This window comes from Lontra canadensis, unplaced genomic scaffold, assembly GCF_010015895.1.
Source record: "Lontra canadensis isolate GAN:19392208 unplaced genomic scaffold, GSC_riverotter_1.0 scaffold231, whole genome shotgun sequence".
Taxonomy (NCBI): domain Eukaryota; kingdom Metazoa; phylum Chordata; class Mammalia; order Carnivora; family Mustelidae; genus Lontra; species Lontra canadensis.
Window position 1 is genome coordinate 46142 of NW_022631225.1, and position 20742 is coordinate 66883.

Consider the following 20742-nt stretch of genomic DNA (forward strand, 5'->3'; position numbering starts at 1 on the left):
AATGCTGGCATCACAGGGAGTTCAGGAGTTTTCTTTCCATTTTTTGGAACAGCTTCAGTAGAATGGGTATGATTTCTTCCTTGAGTATTTGGCAGAATTCCACTGGAAGTCATCTGGCCCTGGACTCTTGTTTTTGATTGCTGCTTCAGTGTCCTCCTGGCTGAGTGTCTGTTCATATATTCTACTTCTTCCTGTTTCAGAATTGGTAGTTTATTAGTTTCCAAGAATGCATCCATTTCTTCCAGATTGCCTAATTTGTTGGCATATTGTGATTCATAATATGTTCTAACAACTGTCTGCATTTCATTGGTATTCATAGTGAACAAAACTAAGAGTAAACCCAGGGAATGGGAGGGGATATTTGAAATGACATTACAGATAAAGGGTTGGTATTGAAGATCTATAAAAAACTTTGCTGTGCAAAAGCTTTTGATCTTGATGAAGTCCCAAAAGTTCAACAACATATGGATGGGTCCTGTCATTTTTTCCAATCTGCAACCCTGTGCCGTTTTATGGGCACATTTAGGCCATTCACGTTAGAGTGATTATTGAGAGATACATCTTTATTGACATCATGTTACCTGTGAAGTCTTTGTTTCTATGGATTGTCTCCATAAATTTCTGTTCAATGATATTCTTGGTGATATGGGGTCAGGAGGGAGACAATCCATAAGAGACTTTTTTTTAATCATGTAATTTTAAAACAAATTTTATTTAATTTTTAAATTTCGGTGTTCCAGAATTCATTGTTTATGCACCACACCCAGTGCTTCATGCAGTGCATGCCCTCCTTAATACCCACCACCTGACTCACCCACCCTCTCCACCCCCTTTCCTCCAGAACCCTCAGTTTGTTTCTCAGAGTGCACAGACTCTAATGATTTGTCTCCCCACTACAATTTTCTGCAATTCACTTCTCCTCTCTACCTCCTGATGTTCTCCGTGTAATTCCTTATGCTCTATTCTAGGGAAACCATGTGATAATTGGGTCTCTCTGCTTGACTTACTTCACTCAGGATATCTCTTCCAGTCCCATCCATATTGATATAAAAGTTGGGTATTCATCCTTTCTGATGGAGGCATAATACTTCATAGTGTATATGGACCTCATCTTCCTTATCCATTCATCTGTTGAAGGACATCTTGGTTCTTTCCATAGTTTGGCGACTGTTGCCATTGGTGCCATAAGCATTGTGTTACAGATGGCCCCTGTTTTCACTACATCTGTATCTTTGGGTTAAATATCCAGTAGTGCAATTTCAGGGTTGTCGGGAAGCTCTATTTTTAATTTCTTAAGGAATCTCCACACTTTTTTCCAAAGTGGCTGCACCAACTTGCATTCCCACCAACAGTTTAAGAGGGTTCCCCTTTCTCCACGTCCTCTCCAACACATGTTGTTTACTGTTTGTTAATTTGGGCCATTCTAACTGGTGATGGTATCTCAATGTGGTTTTGATTTGAATCTCCCTAATGGCTAGTGATGATGAACATTATTTCAGGTGTCTGTTACCCATTTTTATGTCTTCATTGGAGAAGTATCTGTTCATGCTTTCTGCCCATTGTTTGATGTGATTATCTGTTTTGTGCGTTTTAAGTTTGAGGAATTCTTTATAGATCTTGGATATCAGCCCTTTTTCTGTACTGTCATTTGCAAATATCTTCTCCACTTTCCTGGGTTCCCTCTTTGTTTTGTTGACTGTTTCTTTTGCTGTGCAGAAGCTTTTCTCTTGATTATGTCCCAAAAGTTTACTTTTGCTTATTTTATTTGCTTTTGGAGACATACCTTTTTTAAAGATTTTTTTTAATTTATTTGACAGACAGAGATCACAAGCAAGTAGAGAGAGAGAGGAGGAAGTAGGCTCCCCACTGAGCAGAGAGCCCAATGCTGGCCTCAATCCCAAGACCTGGGGACCATGACCTGAACGAAAGGCAGAGGCCTTAACCCACTGAGCCACCCAGGCACCCCTGGAGACATTTCTTGAAAGAAATTGGTGTGGCTGATGTCAAAGAGGTTACTGTCTATGTTCTCCCCTAGAATTTTGGTAGATTCCCTCCTCATGTTGAGGCCTTTTATCCATTTTGAGTTTATCTTTGTGTATGGTGTAAGAGAATTGTTGCATTTTATTCTTCTACACATCGCTGTCCAATTTTCCCAGCACCATTTATTGAAGAGACTGTCTTTTTTCCTCTAGTTATTTTTTCCTGCTTTGCCGAAGATTATTTGACCACTGAGTTGCTGGTCCATATCTCGGCTCTCTACTCTGTTCCACTGGTATGCGTGTCTGTGTTTGTGCCAGTACCATGCTGCTTTTGTGACAACAGCTCTGTAGTAAAGCTTGAAATCAGGCAACGTGATGCCCCCAGCTTTGTTTTTATTTTTCAGCATTTCCTGAGCAGTTCAGGCTGTTTTCTGGTTCCATTCAAATTTTAGGATTGTTTGTCCTAGCACAGAATGATGAAAAACATTCCATGCCCATGGATTGGATGAATAAATATTGTTGAAATATCTATACTGGCCAGAACAATCTATACTTTCAGTGCCATCCTGACCAAAATACCACTGGCATTTTTCAAAACAAGGACTTTGGGTGACACACTAGATTAGACTGATTTCTTACTTTATGTTTTAAATTTTATTATTTAAATTCAGTTCAGTTAACACACAGTGCATTACTGGTTTCAGAGGTAGATTTAGTGATTCATCAGGTGCATATAACACCAAGTGCTCATTCCATCAAGTGTCCTCCTTAATATCCATCATCCAGTAACCACCCTCCCCCAAGCCACTCCTAGTTTAAAACAAAATTTTGTGTATAATTTCAGGATTTGGATTGGGGAGTGTTCATCCTAGAATTATAGCTTTATTTATTGATTTATTCTCACAACATTATCTGCTAAATTCCTTTTTAAATTATGTTCAGTTAGCCACCATATATACACCATTCGTTTTTGATTTAGTGTTCAACAATTCATTATTTGTGTGTAACTCCCACTGCTCCTCCAAGCATGTACCCTCCTTATCGCCCATCCCCACGTTACCCCATCCCCTTAACCTCACTCCTCCAATACCCTGTTTGTTCCCCAAAGAAACATATTGATTTTGATATCATTTATTTGGGGTTTTCCAGTTTTCCTTTTGACAAATCTAGGCAGAGTTTTCTCAATTTTATCATTTTTGTTTTTTCTTTTTTATTATTCAATAAATGAGACCTTGATTTTTGGTCTGTTCTGTTTTATCTATATCATCTATATCTATATCTATATCTATATCTATATATATATATATATAAAATTTATTATTGCTCTAATCCTCACTAATTCCTTCCTTCACCTGTGTTTAGGATTTAGTCATCGTACCTTCTCTAACTCCTTCAGGTGTAACGTTAGATTGTTTCTTTTCTGTCCATGTGCTCATGGCAGGAATGGTCACAATCCACAGATTTTTCTTGCTTATTGAGGTCTTCCAGTATGCTCTGTATTTCTGTCTTAGGACAATTTTTGCTGCAGAATAATTAGGGGAAAGTGAAAAAAGGTTTCATACTCCTGTGTATGTGTGTGTGTGTGTGTGTGTGTGTGTAATGTCCAGACAACACATCACACCTGAAATGGGTCCACTGCTTTCACATGTTGTCACTAACATTGATGCTGTGAGCATTGTTTAAGACAGTGACTCCCTAAAAAAGACCCTTTCCTCTTTTACTTTGGATTGTTGATGCCTTTGTGGCCTGATGTCCAGCATGCACTTTATGCTGCTTCTAGCAATTTTGCACGTTGAGTTGGGTGGACCTGTGATGCAGTGAGAGCAGCTGGGAGTTCTGTAAAGACTCACTTGATGAGCACCAGTTTATTTGTAATTCGTTGGTATTTACAGACAGCAATAAACAATGTGAGTGACTCTGTATTTTGTGTATTTTAGTATAATTGTTTTCCCACTAGAACAATTTTTCAAAGTCAGAGAGTGAAGAGGTAACCACAGAATCATGTGTACAGAGAAGGTCCATGAGGGAAAGTGTTCTCTGGAGAGAAATTGCCAGATTCTGACAGGAAACCTACCCATTAACACCATGTGCATCTGCTCCTGGGGCTTAAGGACAGAATTAGAGAGTAGTGTCCACTCCCTGGTGGTCCAGATCAACTCCTACAGTGAGGTTTGTGTCTGGGCAGTCCTGCAGTCCTGCAGTCCCCTCAATGTGTCTTTTGCACAGTAATACAGGGCCGTGTCCTCGGCTCTCAGGCTGTTCATCTGAAGATACAGCGTGTTCTTGCTGTTGTCTCTGGAGATGGTGAATCGGCCCTTCACAAAGTCTGTATAGTATGTGTAACTACTACTACTGCTAATACTTGTAACCCAATGCAGACACTTCCCTGGAGTCTGGCGGACCCAGTTCATCCAGTAGCACTGAAAGTGAATCCAGAGGCTGCACAGGAGAGTCTCAGGGACCCCCCAGGCTTCATCAGGTCTCCCTCAGATTCCACCAGCTGCACCTTACACTGGAAACCTGCAGACACAAGACATCCCTGTCAGGAAACTGTCACACATCTATGGTTTCTTTCACTCATATCCATTCACATCCTCAATGTCTCTTTCTCACCCTGAATTATCTTTTAAAAGAGCAACAAGGAAAACCCAGCCAAGTGCAAACTCCATGATGAGTTGTCTGTGTTCTGTCTTGATTACTGATTGGACCACCTGAAACTACTGGGCATGGGCTCCTCTCTCAGCTGCAGAGTCAGAGCTGGGCAGTTATAATCAGCAGAGGGAAGGCCCTATTTGCATCTTCTCTGAGTATATAACACATTTTCCAGGTAGCATCCTCAAGATGGCTGTGCCCTAGAGCAGTTGTGAGGGTCCTGGGGGAGTTTGTTCACCATGATATCTTTGAGGAACCACACTCTTTTATTTTGTGATTTTGCTAGAGAAACTGCTTAGCACCCATTATCTTCCTTTTTTTCACATAGGCACCCCATTATCGTGATGTAGGTGCCAATGTTACCACAATTTTAGAGGTGGATATGTAAACACTGTAACACAGATTGCTTGTGTGAATGTCCAGGCATGCACAGCAGGTGAAATTAAGCCACGGAGTGTGAGTTTGTGCTCCTCTCCATGGAACCTGTTTGCTCCCTTTAACCTTCTGCAGGATAGAGGTGGGTATGAGATTTGCAGGCTTTCTGAATGTCCAGTAGTCCCAATAGACTGATGTGTGGAGACAAATTCTTTCTGTTACAGAAACCTGGAACCAATGAAAAGTCTTGACAGAGACTAAAAGAGGTTCTGGACACAATGTGGGTTATCAACAAACACAAGGGGGCATTTCCACTCTGTATACATCAATAGAAATACTCAATAAAGATACAAGAATAGAATTATTAAACAATTAATTTCAGAACACCTGAGATCAGAAAGCATGCTGTTAGTTAAAGACAATTCTTCATCTCTGAAATGGAGATCATCTTACTTCTAAATTCACATTTATTGCCATGATCATATCAATTATATTTATCTCAATGCTTCACCCTTGGCAAGTTTGGTTATTACCATTTTTATGACTTATTAAAAAAATGGAATACTCTTCTGTATTTCCACAGATTTACAAACTGTTTACTCTGTTCTTGTCCAGGGGAGGTTAGCAAAGCATAGAGCTGGAAACCTTTGAGAGGAGACCATCCTCCCTCCACCTTTTGTCCTGGGTCTTGACCTCCATGCTTCTTGAGTCAGAGGGATTGTGAGCACACCCTGATGGTCTCAGTGCACCAGCAGGTGTCACAGACCCTTTCAGGGACTCCTCTTATCCCTTCCCCTTTTATCCAACATTCGAGGAGTTACCCTACCAGCGCGACCACCACTGATTTTCCTGTTGAAAGGATATCTCCTCGTAATTACTTGCTATAATTGAGATCCTCACTTTGTTCCCTTTCTACAATATCCAGATATATTTACTGTAATCAGAGGTGAGCAGGAATTCTGAATCAAGTCCCTACAATCAGGTGCCCTCAACTGCTGAGGCCTTTCCCTCCTGAGGGTACAAATTCATAGGTTCTCTTGTATGGTAAATGTCCCCTCTCCCAGTAAGGTGAAGGTCAACTGCTTGACCTGGGAGGACTAGTCCTAGAAACCAGTTCTCTATATTTTTCCAATTATATTTGATGTGAATCACTAATTAAATTGCCATTGGTCTGAGAATTCTCTTCAGCAGGTACTGGATTTTAGTAATTCTGTCAGGTATGAGGTGACATCTTTCCATGGTTTTGATTTGTGTTTCCCTGATGATGACTGATGTTGAACATCTTTTCATGTACCTGGTAACCATCTGGATATCTCCTTTGATAAGTGCCTATTTCTTTCTTCTTTCCATTTCTTTACTGCATTATTTGCGTGTTGAGTGTGGTAAAGTCTTTATAGGTTATGGATATTAAATTTATCAGATATGCCTTTTGCAAATATCTTCTCCCATTTATGACTCGTATGTGGAATTTATGAAGGAAAACTGATGAACGTAAGGGAAATGGGAAAAGAACAAAGAGGAGGGAGGGAAACAACTATAAGTGACTCCTAGCAATAGAGAACAAACTGTAGGTTGATGGAAGCAGATGAGTGAGGATTGAGGAGATGGATCATGAGCATGAAAAAAGGTACTTGTTGTGATGAACACTAGGTGTTGTATGTAAGTGATGAATCAGTGATTATACTGCAGAAACCAATAGTACACTGTGTTGTAAATAATAAAATTTAAATTAAATATAAAATAAGAAAAAAGCTGTTGGCCCTGGAAGGCATGTGTGGTGTCAGGCAGTGAGGACCAAGGAACAACACATTGTAAACATGCATCCTCAAGCTCGGGCTTGTTCCTTGCGGATGAATGGGAGGTGCAAGGAAAGGCCAGCTGACACCTGTCCATGCTTCATGAGTTCTTAGATGCACCGCTGTGAGCCATCCTGGCCCAGGAGTTCAGGACAACCATACTTGTGCAGCATGTGGGCTGCAAGGTGTTTGGACAGCTGCCAGTGAGGTGTGGGCACAGACGAGTTAGGGAATGCCAACCTATATGGCACCACACAGAGAGTCATGACTGTTTTAGTTAGTTAATGTCCACAACTGGTCAGGAATCAAATGGATAAATACAAAAAGTTGAGTGCCATTACTCTAGATCCCAATGGTTATGACCTTTAGGACATAATTTCTCTCTACCTAAATTAGAGAAAACGTAAAAATTATTCTGAAACTTTAGAACCATTCACTATATATATGAGCATAAATTTTCTCTGTTATTCGTTAAAAATGCCTGCCTTTAATTGTTTATTTTAGAAAAAAAAACACACCACATAATATGTAGAATCTTAAATATTTGAAATGCAATGGTGACAAGCATATCCACCACATGATTTCACACTGAAGCATCTCCAACAGAGTCTCATTTCTTCCACCACACCTGACATGTGGACCAGCCCTGCCATGATCAGGGCCTCAGGAATGGACCTTAGTCTTGCCCCTCATAGGATGTCATCTGCACCTTTCCAAGAGCTTCCTGGTGTTACTGGTTTAATTGAGTAGAGTTGAGAATTATAGAGTGTGTTAATGTTTACCAGTTGTGTTGTTCTTTTCTTCTCTCACATAGAAAGGACATAAAAAGAAGAACAATTATGCATAGGTTAAAATAAAGCAAATGAATAGTCAAGAAACAAAATTTAAAAATAGGCAAGTGACTCCCTAACCCTACAAGCTGTAAAACCTTAAAAATCTAAGGATTAGTTATGTTTCCCAGAATGAGTCACTTTATAGTAATAGGAGTTCAGGAATTTGGATCTTGGTAGTTTGTTAACCATTCAGTTTCACAGAAGTGATAATTAGTAAATCCCTGAATAATATCAGCTTTGTTTAATGGAAAAATCCTTCTGTGGTATGTTGTGAAGTTCAGGAGAATGAACACAATCACTGCTTGCAGGTACGTTTTAAATTTTTAATCTAAATTACAGTTATTTAACATTACAAATATTTAACATGACCCAAACCTACATAACCCACCTCCATCTGCCACCTCTCTGGTAACTGTCAGTCTGTTATCTGTGGTTAAGAGTGTGTTTCTTGTTTTGTCTCCTTCTTTCCCCCCTTTCCTCATTTATTTTGTTTCTTAAATTCAACATATGAGTGAAATTATATGGTATTTGTATTTCACTGACAAATACACTTACCATAAAACTCCCCATCTCCATCCAAGTCATTGAAAACGTCAAGATTTCATTCTTTTTTACGAGTGAGTAATGCTCCACTCTCTCTGCATATACCACCTCTTCTTTATCATTCAACAATGAGTGGACATGTGGGCTGTTTCCAAGGTTTGGCTATTGTAAATAATACTGCTTTTAATATAGGTGAGGTTCTCTGTGACCTAGTCTTTTTGTGCTCTTTGGGTAAATATCCAGTCGTGTGATCATAATTGTAGCTGGATCATAGTGTAGTTCTACTTTTAAGTATTTGGGGAATCTACACCCTGTTTTCCACAGAGGCTACACACTGCACACTACACATTTCCTCACCAGGGAATTCTGCAGGGCCTCAGTTCAAAGAAAGTTGTATCAGGTCTCATTTAACAAGCCCAGCAGAGCACACCTACTTAAATCTCCAATATTCTGGCTAAGGACCAAACACTGAACACTGCAGGCAAGGAGGATCTCTGTAGACATCTGGCCTGAAGGCAAGTTCTGCTGAAACAGAACAGCAGAGAACAAACAGTACACAGTACACACCAGTACACATCAGAGTCCTCTCTGAAGCACCAAGCCCTCAACATACCTCACTTTTGTAACACACAGAAGAAGGTAGAATCTTAGAGAAAATGACAAGATAGAAGGATTCAATTTCAGGTGCAATCTTGATCAACCTCAATTTAGGTTTTCTTAGACCAGGCCCTTTGATCCCACAGGGTGAGCAGAAGACTCGTGTTCTGTCTCCAGATCCAGTAGTTTCCATTCCTGAAAGGTTCCTGTGCATCAAGAACACTGCCATCTAGCCAAACCATTCACAATGCAGCAGTGTTCTGCACTGGGATACTGAATGCTATTGACAATATCCCTGTCATTCTCATCCTTTTGGACACTTCTGACTTCCTGCTCAAAGTTTCTGTCTCTTTGTTGGGAAATGCTTTCTTCTACTTGTGACTTGTTGGGTGAGATTATGTGCCTCGACCTCAGGTGGCAACAGTCACTTACTGCAAAATGATATACTAATTGAAAAATATTTAATGGGCTTTCCACATTAAAACAGCAGTTGGAGAGGAGACAAGACGGCGGGGAAGTAGGATGAGGCACCTTTTTACGTGAACCCTAAAGTGAGCTGATTACCTACCAAAGAACTCTGATAACCCATGAAATCAGCCTGAAATTAGAATTATACACTTCTGGATCTCTACAGGGGCAGGAGCTGCCAGTGGGCAGGTAAAGCAGAGTGGGAACATTGGAATGATACTGGACAATAAACAAAAGGGATGGGGAGCCACCAGAAGTGACCCATTGGAAAGTAATACCCCAATACGAGAGTGACCTGCGATTAGGGACCAGCATTAACTTGGAGTCTGGTTGAAAGTACTCAAAAAGAGCAAAAGATCATGTGGGGAAAAATTGGGAATAGGGCCGTTAGGGACAGGGTCTTAAATCAGCCAACCCAGGACAGCCACCGCTGATGCTGAGACTGAGAGAGTGCAGCGAAGAAGCCAGGGTTTGGTCCCTGAGTTGCCCGAGCGCATGAGAGCATCTGGGTGAAGGTGTCCGTGAAGTTGAGGGAGCCTTGGCAGCCAGCAGTACCACAGTCTTTTGCACTCTCCTTGGTGCCACATGACCAGAGTCTGAGTCATGCCCCACACCCTCCCCTGAGAGAGGTGTGTTCAGGCACCAGCTGGTGCTGTCTAGGACCCAGAGAGTCTGAGCACTCCCAGCCCAGCCCGCAGGAAAATCTCAATGTACTATCACTGCTTGGGACCTCTCTGGTGGTCTGGAGCTACACAGACAGCGGAGGCTACTATTTCTTGTGGTTTTGGGTACAAATGGGAGTTCCTGTGACCCCAGAGACTGTGACTGGGAAAATGCTCTGCCAGCAGCAAAGGGGGGGGGGGGACTTATGTGCCCTGGAGCACCCAGAGGGGAACAGACTGTGGCTTCTCTCTTAGAGGGAGATCTGGGTGCACTATGCTTTCCTCTAAATCTCCAAAAACCATCAAAAGCCACCAAGGGGAGAGAAAACAAACAAACAAACAAACAGACAAACTAACAAACCCACCAGAAAACAAAAGCCTGAAAAACCAGTTTCCTCAGAGACCACCCCCTTGATTGGGGCTGGAGGACTTAACTCTAGCAAGACTCCCTGAAAACCCATGCAGCAGGTCCCTCCCCCAGAAAGCCAAAAACAACAACAACAAAAAAAGACAAGAGGATAACCACCACTACTTCATAGATACAACTTTTATTTTTAATTCATTCCCACTATTCTGGTTCTTTTAATTTTTCTTAATATATAAATTTCTAACCAATTTACCATCATAGGGAGATGTCTAGTACATCAAATTCCATAATAACCTTTTAACCTGAAATTTTTGATACATATACTTTGTTTTTCTCTTGCTTTTCTATTTTTTAATTTTTTAACTTAATTTAATTTAATTTTAGTTTATTCTTTTTTAATATTCATATACAGTTATGACTCAAGGTAATCCCCTTTCCCAATCAATGCTATCCCTATAAGTAAACCAGTTTTTAATGCAGCTTTACCTTAGGAAAGTTGAGTCCTTTAACAAAGATACCAAAATACATCCAGGAAGAATCAAAATAACCTTCCTCACCCATACTGAGAATTAATAACCACTCTCCCAACTTTTTCTTCTGCCAGTGTTTCTGTGTATTTGTTTTTGTCCTGGTAATATATAAATCTTATACTCGGGGTTCTTTTTGATGAGGTTCTTTTTGTTTTGTTTTGTTTTTATTTATTTATTTTTCTCTTGTCATCTACTTTCATCAGTCTTTTTGTTTGTCTGTTTTTGTTTGTATACTTCATAAATCTTAACTTGGGGCCTATTGGGGCTGGGTCTTCTCTTTTATTTTATCTTTCTTTTTTTCTTGTATCTCTCTCTCTCTCTTTTTTTCCTTTTTTCTTTCTTTTGGGTGGCGACCCTTGATTGCTCAGAAGCATTCCAGGGTGCACCTTGCCTGCACCAGGGTTGATACATTCAGCTACACATCCATTCATCCATCTCTCACCAAAATGACTAGAAGGAGGAATGCCCAAAAGAAGAAAAATTCAGAGACTGGACCTTCTGCATCAGAGCTATTGGATATGGACATAGACAGTATGTCGGAGAGGGAATTCAGGCTAAGAATTACCCAGGCAATAGCTAGGTTGGAGAAAGCCTTGAATGACAAAATGGAATTGATTAGGGCAGAAATGAGAGCCACCAGGGATGATGTTCACAATGCTCTCAATGAGTTCCAATCTAATATAAATTCTCTAAAAGCTGGGGTAACTGAGACAGAAGGTAGAATTAGTGAGCTGGAGGACAAACAGATAGAGAAAATGATCAGGAGGAAGCCTGGAACAAATAGCTTAGAAACCATGAAAACAGAATTAGGGAAGTAAATGATGACATGAGCACTCCATCATCAGCATTATTGGAATCCCTGAGGGAGAGAAGAAAGTAAGAAGACTAGAAGATATAGTGGAACAAATTCTCAATGAAAATTTTCCCAATCTCATGAATGGAACCAGCATTTGTGTACTAGAGGCAGAAAGGTCTCTCTCCAAGATCATAGAACATAGAAAGACCTCAAGACACCTGGTAGTGAAAATGATGAATCATAATTGTAGACAGGAGCTCTTGAAAGCAGCTAGGAAAAAGAAATTCCTTACATACAGAGGAAAGCCCATCAGAATAATGTCAGACCTGTCCACAGAAACCTAGCAAACCAGAAAGGGCTGGCAAGATATATTCAGGGCACTAAATGAGAAGAACATGCAGCCAAGAATACTTTATCCAGCAAGACTGACATTCAAAATGGATGGAGAGATAAAGAGCTTCCAAGACCAGCAAGGCTTAAATGAGTATGCAATCACCAAGCTGACACTGCAGGAAATATTAAGGGGGGGGGTTCTATAAAAGAGGAAAAAATCCTAAGAATATCATTGAACAGAAATATATGGAGACAATCTACAGAAAGAAATATTTCAAAGATAACACGATGTCAATAAAAAGTATCTCTCAATAATCACTGTCAACGTGAATGGTCTAAATGCACCCATAAAACTAAAGAGGGTTGCCGATTGGATAAAACGACAGGACCCATCCATATGTTGTCTACGGGAGACTGATTTTGAACCTAAGGATACATCCAGACTGAAAGTGAAGGGATGGAGTAGCCTCTTTCATGTCAATGGACCTCAAAAGAAGGCCGGGGTAGCAATTCTCATATCAGATAAATTAGATTTTTAACTAAAGACTGTAGTCAGAGATACAGAAGGAAACTACATCATTCTTAAAGGGTATATCCACCAAGAATATCTAACAATTGTAAATATTTATGCTCACCCCCATATGGGAGGAGCCAAATACATAAGATAACTCTTAATCAAATTAACTAGTCATACTGATATGAATACATTAATCGTAGGAGATCTTAACACACCACTCTCAGTAATAGGCAGATCATCCAAGCACAAAATCAATAAAGAAACAAGAGCATTAAAAGACACAATGGACCATGTCGACCTCATTGATATATACAGAACATGCCACCCTAAACAACAGAATACTCATTCTTCTCGAGAGTACATGGAACTTTCTCCAGAATAGACCACATACTGGGTCACAAAACTAGACTCAACCAATATCAAAAGACTGAGATTATTCCCTGTATATCCTCAGACCACAATGCCTCGAAACTGGAACTCAACCACAAGAGAATCTTTGGAAGGAATTCACACACTTGCAACCTAAAGACCACCTTGCTTAAAAAATGCTTGCATCAACCATAAAGTCAAGGAACTTAAACAATTCATGGAAACCAATGAGAATGAAGACATTTAGATCCAAAACCTATGGGATACAGCCAAGGCGGTCCTAAGGGGAAGTACATAGTCATTCAAACCTCACTCAAAAAAAAAAAATGAAAAATCCAGAACACCAGCTGTCTCTACACTTTGAAGAACTGGAAAATCAACAACAAATTTAAGCCAACACCACACACAAGAAGGGAAATAGTCAAAATTAGAGCAGATATCAATGATATAGAAACTAAAGATACAGTAGAATATATCAATGATACTAGAAGCTGTTTTTTTGAAAGAACCAATAAGATCAATAAACCACTGGCCAATCTAATCCAGAAGAAAAGAGAGAGGACCCAAATGAGTAAAATTATGAATGAAAAGGGAGAGATCACAACTAACACCAAGGAAGTAGAAACAATCATCAGAAGTTATTATCAACAGTTATATGCCAATAAGTTAAGCAACCTAGATGAAATGGATGCATTCCTGGAAACCTATAAACTCCCAAAATTGAGCCAGGAAGAAACTGACAACCTGAATAGACCAATATCTAGTAATGAGATTGAAGCAGTGATCAAAAACCTCCCCCAAAACAAGAGCCCAGGACCTGATGGATTCCCTTGGGAATTTTACCAAACTTTCAAAGAGATTATACCTATTCTTCTGAAATTGTTTCTAAAAATTGAAGCAGAGGGAACACTTCCAGACTCTTTTTATGAAGCCAACAATGCCCTGATCCCTAAACCAGGCAACAATCCCACCAAATAGGAGAATTTCAGAGCAATATCCCTGAAGAATATGGATGCTTAGATTCCCAACAAGATCCTACCTAATAGGATCCAACAGCATATTAAAAAGATTATCCACACAAAAAAAGATTATCCACCATGACCAAGTGGGATTCATCCCTGGGGTGCAATGGTGGTACATCCTTTGCAAATCAATCAATGTGATAGAAAAAATCAACAAGAGAAGAGAGAAAAACCACATGATCTTCTCAATTGATCAGAAAGAGCATTTGACAAAATCCACATCCATTTCTGATTAAAACGCTTCCAAGTATAGGGATAGAGGGAACATTCCTGAACTTCATCAAATCTATCTATGAAAGACCCACAGCAAATATCATCCTCAATGGAAAGAGCTTGCAGCCTTTCCGTTGAGATCAGCCTTCCGTGAGAACACGACAAGGATGCCCACTCTCACCACTCCTGTTCAACATAGTTTTAGAAGTCCTAGCAACAGCAATTAGACAATAGAAGGAAATAAAAGGTATTCAAATTCACAGTGAAAAAGTAAATCTCTCTCTCTTTACAGATGACATGATACTTTATATAGAAAACACTAAAGACTCCACCCCCAAACTACTAGAACTCATACAGCAATTCAGTAACGTGGCAGGATACAAAATCAACATACAGAAATCAGTCGCTTTCTTATACACTAACAATGAAAATGCAGAAAGGGACATAAGAGAATCGATGCCATTCACTAAGCACCAAGAACCATTAGGTACCTGGGAATAAACCTAACCAAAGAGGTAAAGGATCTGTACTCGAGGAACTATAGAACACTCCTGAAAGAAATTGAAGAAGACACAAAAGGATGGAAGAGCATTCAATGCTCTTGGATCAGAAGAATAAACATTGTTAAAATGTCTATACTGCCTAGAGCAATTTAAACTTGCAATTCCATTCCAATCAAAATTCCAGCAGAGCTGGAGCAAACAATCGTAAAGTCTGTATGGAACCAGAGGAAACCATGAATTACTAATGAAATGTTGAAAAAGAAAAACAAAACAAAAATGACTCCAGCACAGGGTGTTGAGGCAAGTATTCTTGGATATAAATTTAGTACAATTAATCTAATAATCATGGAAATTAGAAGTTTACAGAAGTAACAAATATGGACACCTGGACCTTATTTAAGGTAAGATTCTGTGAGTTTACTCTCACCTATGCACTATAGCCATGTGACAAGACCAGAATCAAGTTACAGGACAACTCAGTAACCACAGCTTAAGGAAATGGTCATTCTTATGTCTGCACAAACCTGTCCTTCCACACCAGTTAGTTTTCTATGCACTTGGCCTTGCAGATTGCATACTGTGCAGGTGGGACCATGCAGCATGTGGCCTCAGGCAGTGGCTTCTTCCATGTAGGGCCATGAATATGAAAGTCATCCATGTTCAGGCTCATGTTTCTATTGTCTTCAACTAGTATTTCAGTGTTTAGCCATTCCCTATAAGAAAGCTTAGTGGTGTGCATGATGTAGGACTTACAAATACAACGCCTATAAGCATCTGTGTGCGTGTTTTGAGTGCACAGGTGGTCTAATTTCACTTAGTTCTGTGGCTACAGCTGGTGTCACCGGTCCTGAGGTCAAGTATGTGACCCACCTCACAAAAGAGTGGCCCACATTTTGTCCAGGGTGCCATTTTGCATTCCCACCAGCAGCTCCTAGCTCTGTTCCAGTGCCCTTTTTATCCTGGGGAAGTTGTGAAGTGCCTTTCCCTGCACCTCTGAATCTTCTCTGTGGCTGGCACAGGGAACCACAGTCCGACCTGAAGGAAGGACCTCATTCACTGAACCAGTGCATGCTGGGACACACGCTCCAAACATCCTCTGTAGGGCCCATGACAGGCTGCCCCAAATGTACACCAGGAGCAGATTCATTGTTTTGCATGGAATGTAATTAGGAAACCCCTGCTGCAAGGCCCCCCAGACCCTCCTCTGTGCCCCTTAAGGCAGGAGTAATTCTGCCACATGAAGAATAATTCCCGTCCTGTACTAACAAGTAAAAACACATCCTTCTCACTAGAGATAGACTTTCTATCTGAGAAAGCTGGATAAACAGACCTTGCTAATCTTTAACTAATATACTACCTCAGGACAAATTATGCCTTAGATTCCTCATTATGTAAAGCTTCCAAATACCTGTTTTCATTTTCCTGTAAATTCCTCAAAAATGTATCATCTCTTTGTCCAAAATGTGAAAAAAATAACTGCCTGCCTATTCATCTTCTGGGTCTCAGTTTCACTACATGCCTTCTGTGCACATGTAATAAAATGTAGTTTTCTTTCTCCTCTTAATCTGTCTCATGTCAACTTACTTCTTTGACCACCAGAACCTGTGACTGAGGGAAATTCTTCCTCCCCTTCCCCTCACTAGACTCTGCACTCAGCCACAGTGTGCTTTTCAATGCAGACATCAGCACTAGACGTGAAACCCACAACCCTGTGTGCTAGTGAAGACTCCGGAAGTCTGTGTGTCTGGCATGAGGGTTCTTGATTTTCTACAAGACCCACTCTTACATTATCACGAAGATAAACTTGTATTTCCAGTGCATGTTCTGGGTTCACTGGGTCAGCCACTGTCTGGAACACTAAGGTCCAAATAGACAGAAGGGCTGGTTTTCCACCAGAGTTCTCTTCTTATCCTCCTGTACTGTTCTGAGTTGATGGCCAGGCCAACTGGGAGCCTTCCCTCCAGGACATTCCTGCAGGGTGGTCACAGGATGTGGCCACACCTAAATGCAGGTGGTGTTGGGAAAGTACAATCCTCTGAGTGTCCTGGAAGGGGGAATATATGGAGATTGGTGTTCGTTCAGTATTTTTTGTCATCATGTGTCTCTGAGGCAAATAGCATGCATGTGCATATTCTGGTACAATTTACAAGATTTTCTCCACAATCAGAAATATCCTAGCTAGAACCTGAAGTGAAAATTCTGTTACAGAATTCATATGTTGTACATATTTCATGAATTATGAGATAAAATATTATCCAATGTAACTTCTGAAACAGTTAATCATGGATTCAAAATCAATTAATTTCCTAATCAATTACTGTTCAAGAAGTTGTGATATTTAATTCAGAGGAAAATCAATAGACTTTTGTATCACTATTATGTTTAAATTTTATACTAGATAACTGTACAAATACCAAAAATAATGGGAATTCGGTATTATGACATCTTGAATGAAAATCCCAAACAGATTGTTACTTTAGGTTGTTTTTTATAAGTTATATTGCACAGTAAATTCATCTGTTAAATATAATTATGTGAACTATTTTTGTTGTAAAATATATTACCAGTTATGCAAGTAATTCTAATAAGACTTCTAGAAGTAAGAGAATCTAAAAATATATGGACTTATATGTATAATAATTCCTCAGAGATTTTCAGTAAATTTGTCATACAAAGGATATTACGGGAAGCTAGATATTACAATTAGACCATGCCTCTAGCACATTTTCTGACAATGCTTGTATATTAGAACAGAAAGAAATGTATATATAGCTTACAAGAAACACAGCTGAGGACAGCCTGCTGATTATGCACAGAACCAACTGAGAGATGAGATTTGGGGAATAATGGAAACTACTTAAGTTCCACAGTTGTTCAAGAGAACTCAGTGGTGACACAGGTAAGTGAGAGAGTCTGTGAGGGTTTGCACACCTAGGATTCCTTGTCCAGTCTCATCTGGACCAGTGCACACAACACAAGAAGACTCACAGGAGGCAGGTACATGATTAGAAACTGTTCTTAGATATTCCTGAAATGTCTGAGATACACGCACAGGACAGCTGCCAACAAACAGAAGATCCCCTAATGAGTTTCCCTCTTCTTGGGACCGAACATCCCAAGGAGCTTCATGCTGAGGTGAGGACTGGGCCTGACCCTGCTCTAGCTACAGGGACACATATTCACCTCAGACACAAAAGATGGATTCCATGTAGACCACCTTCGATGTTACAAGAATAGAAGGACTCCGAGTGGAAGGATCATTCCTGTGACTCCTCTGATATGTGCAGTTAAGGACTGGTTTCATGGGAAATCAAGAGAGCAAACATCCAAGAAGTTCTTTATGAATTCTCTAGGAGAAATTCTGGCCCGTCAATGGGAAAAAAGCAGGGACATGAGAAGAAACAACAGTATTGTCTCATATAGTAGCTGATATATTATTTTGCTTCTGGAGCATGATTTGGGGCATAGATCCCCATTTCAGCCCCACTGTAGGGCTCTGCCATCATGGTAGACATTCATTATTGAGTCTCTCTCCATCTGGCACTTGGTGAAAATCTGGGCAATGTAACAGGGCTCCAGCTCCATGGGGCTCAGTGTCCAGGACAGGTTGAGGGAGAAGTCAGAAGAAGGAGAGATAGGTTGGGGCTTGGTTTTTGATGGATATTCAAGGGACAGAACAGGGGCAGAACAGAATCTAGGACCAGCCAGCTGGATTCATATGGATTCCCTGTGTGGCAGCCAGGAACCAAGTCAACCAACACAGTCACCAAGGATGCTTTCATCAATGCTTCCCACCAGAACAGGACCCAGCAGGACAGGGATGGGTTTCCCTCTCTGGTTTGTCATCCCACCACTTTCTTGGGGAAGTCTGAGAGCCCCTCAGAGCAGGTGGGTTTGTTTTCCATCCAGGAAATGGAGCAGAGCCTACAGAGGGATGGTTCTTGATCACCTGTTTCTGTCCACACATATAATGAGCTAGAGAATACACTGGAGCTGGGAGGACAAGAACTGAGTTGGGCAGTCATCCTGGAGGAAGCTCATAAACATGTGGCGACAGTGTGTGCCCCTGAGGGCAGAGAACATGCACTCAGCACACAGAGAGCTTTGGCTGTGCAGGTGCTTCTCAAGGACTTGGTAATTTGCAGGAGGTATTATAGATAGAAGAAAATTAATTTAAATACCCCTGTGGACAGCTGAGAGTCTAGAGAGGAAATCCCTTATCTCAAAAGGAAATCCTACCCAACTGCATCTGCTCCTGGGTATGAATTCTGCCCTGTGGATGCTGAGCAATCTCTGGTGCCCTGAGTGCCCCTGAAGCTCAGCACATCCTGTGTCAACAGTGAGGTTTGTGTCTGGGCTCACACTGATGTCACCTGTGTCTTTTGCACAGTAATACATGGCCGTGTCCTCAGCTCTCAGGCTGTTCATCTGCAGATACAGCGTGTTCTTGCCATTGTCTCTGGAGATGGTGAATTGGCCATTCACAGCATTTGCATAGTATGTGCTACTTCCACCACTGTTAATACCTGTGACCCACTGCAGCCCCTAACCTGGAGCCTGGTGGATCCAGATCATACTATTGAAGGTGAATCCAGAGGCTGCAAAGGAGAATCTCAGGGACCCCCCAGGCTTCACCAGGTCTCCCCCAGACTCCACCAGCTGCACCTTACACTGGATACCTGCAGACACAAGACATCATGGCCAGGAAACTGTCACATACCCATAGTTTCATTCACTCATATCCACTCACATCCTCAAAGTCTCTTGTTCACCATGAATTACCTTTTAAAAGAGAAACAAAGAAAACACAGCCAAGCACAAATTCCATGGTGAGTTTTCTGTATTCTGTCCTGACCACTGAATGAACACCCAGGGATCTTGGGCCTGGGGCTTCTCTCCCAGCTGCAGGGTCTTGGCAGTGCTGGTTAAATCAGCACACGGAAGGCCCTATTTGAATGTCCTCTGGCTATATATTCAGCTTGGGGATCTATTCGGACAGAGAGGAGGTGACCCAAGCAGTTGTGAATGAGTTTAATTTAGTGCTAATGACCAATTTAAAAAAAAAAAAAGGTTTTTTTTTTTATTATATAGCTTTCCAGTGGGTATACTTAGGTTTGTAAGGTGTCCATGAACACATATGGGGTGAGATTGGCCCCAGGATCTAGGTCAGTGCTCCCCCCACTGGAGCTGCTGCCTCCCACCTCGAATCACCCACAGGACAGTGTCAGGCTATGAGGTATGTGGAACCCATCCTGTAATGGGGATGGATTTATTTTGCTTATTTTATAGTTTATCATAAATATTGAGAAAATCAGCATCATGTACGTGTATTTTCATGTCTTTAACATTTCACTTTCTCTGCGTCACTCCAGAATCACCTTTGTTATTACCTATAATAAGTTTGGTGTGTATATTTGACACAAGATCAATGGCCCACATACGGAGTGTGTGATATGATAAACACAGGTGTCACAATTAACATTATTGACAGTGAGTACATCAATTCTCCTTAAAATTTCCAGCATTTCTCCCTGGAATTCCTCCTTCCCTTTCCCTGGTTCACGGTGTCCCCACATAACTATTTTTCTTTCTCTAGTCACTTTATACTAGCTTTAATTCTGTAGAATTCATAAATGGGACATTGTACTCTATGTACTTTCTTTGTGGGGCTTCTTTGCCCCAGAATCAATCCTTGTGGATACAGTCATTTGATGTCTGTATCAGGAATCACTGGTTTTAATGACTGACAGCTCTGAAGGCAACAGTTGGAAGCACCAGCTGGAGGAAGATCTGAAAGAGCAGAAAGAAGCCACTTGCTTCAAGCCTCATCCACACACCCTCTTGACCCAGGAGTTCTTTGTTCTAAAAATGAGAAGATCTCCCCTTTGTTCAGGAACCGTTTCTGCTGGCTGTAGAGAAAAGAACCAATGGCAGAAAGAGGTGGACCAGAGAAGGTTGAGTTAGAAGCTCAAAAAGACCTTTCAGTTGAAGATATAAGGCACCAGGAGGAAGCACAGCATGGGAGGAGTTGTCCTGCTGCAGAAGAAACCTGTGCACAAACAAATCCAACACTCAGGCACCAGCCTGTGGATGTTATATCAAGTGGCCAGCCTCTGACTATGCCCATAAGTCTCACATTCTCCACTCAGTTCCACTGCTAACCTCAGCTGTGAGCTGCAGTCACCAC

The 20742-nt window shown here is 40.9% G+C and overlaps 1 long non-coding RNA gene across 1 annotated transcript; it reads right to left on the reverse strand.

Moving 5' to 3' along the window:
* Window positions 1-776: 776 nt before the first annotated feature.
* On the reverse strand, window positions 777-19354 carry LOC116862299. The gene is made up of 4 exons (XR_004381620.1): window positions 19338-19354; window positions 19133-19234; window positions 8388-8392; window positions 777-787 (listed from the first exon to the last, which is right to left on the reverse strand). It is a non-coding gene; the product is annotated as an uncharacterized LOC116862299 (long non-coding RNA).
* Window positions 19355-20742: the final 1388 nt, after the last annotated feature.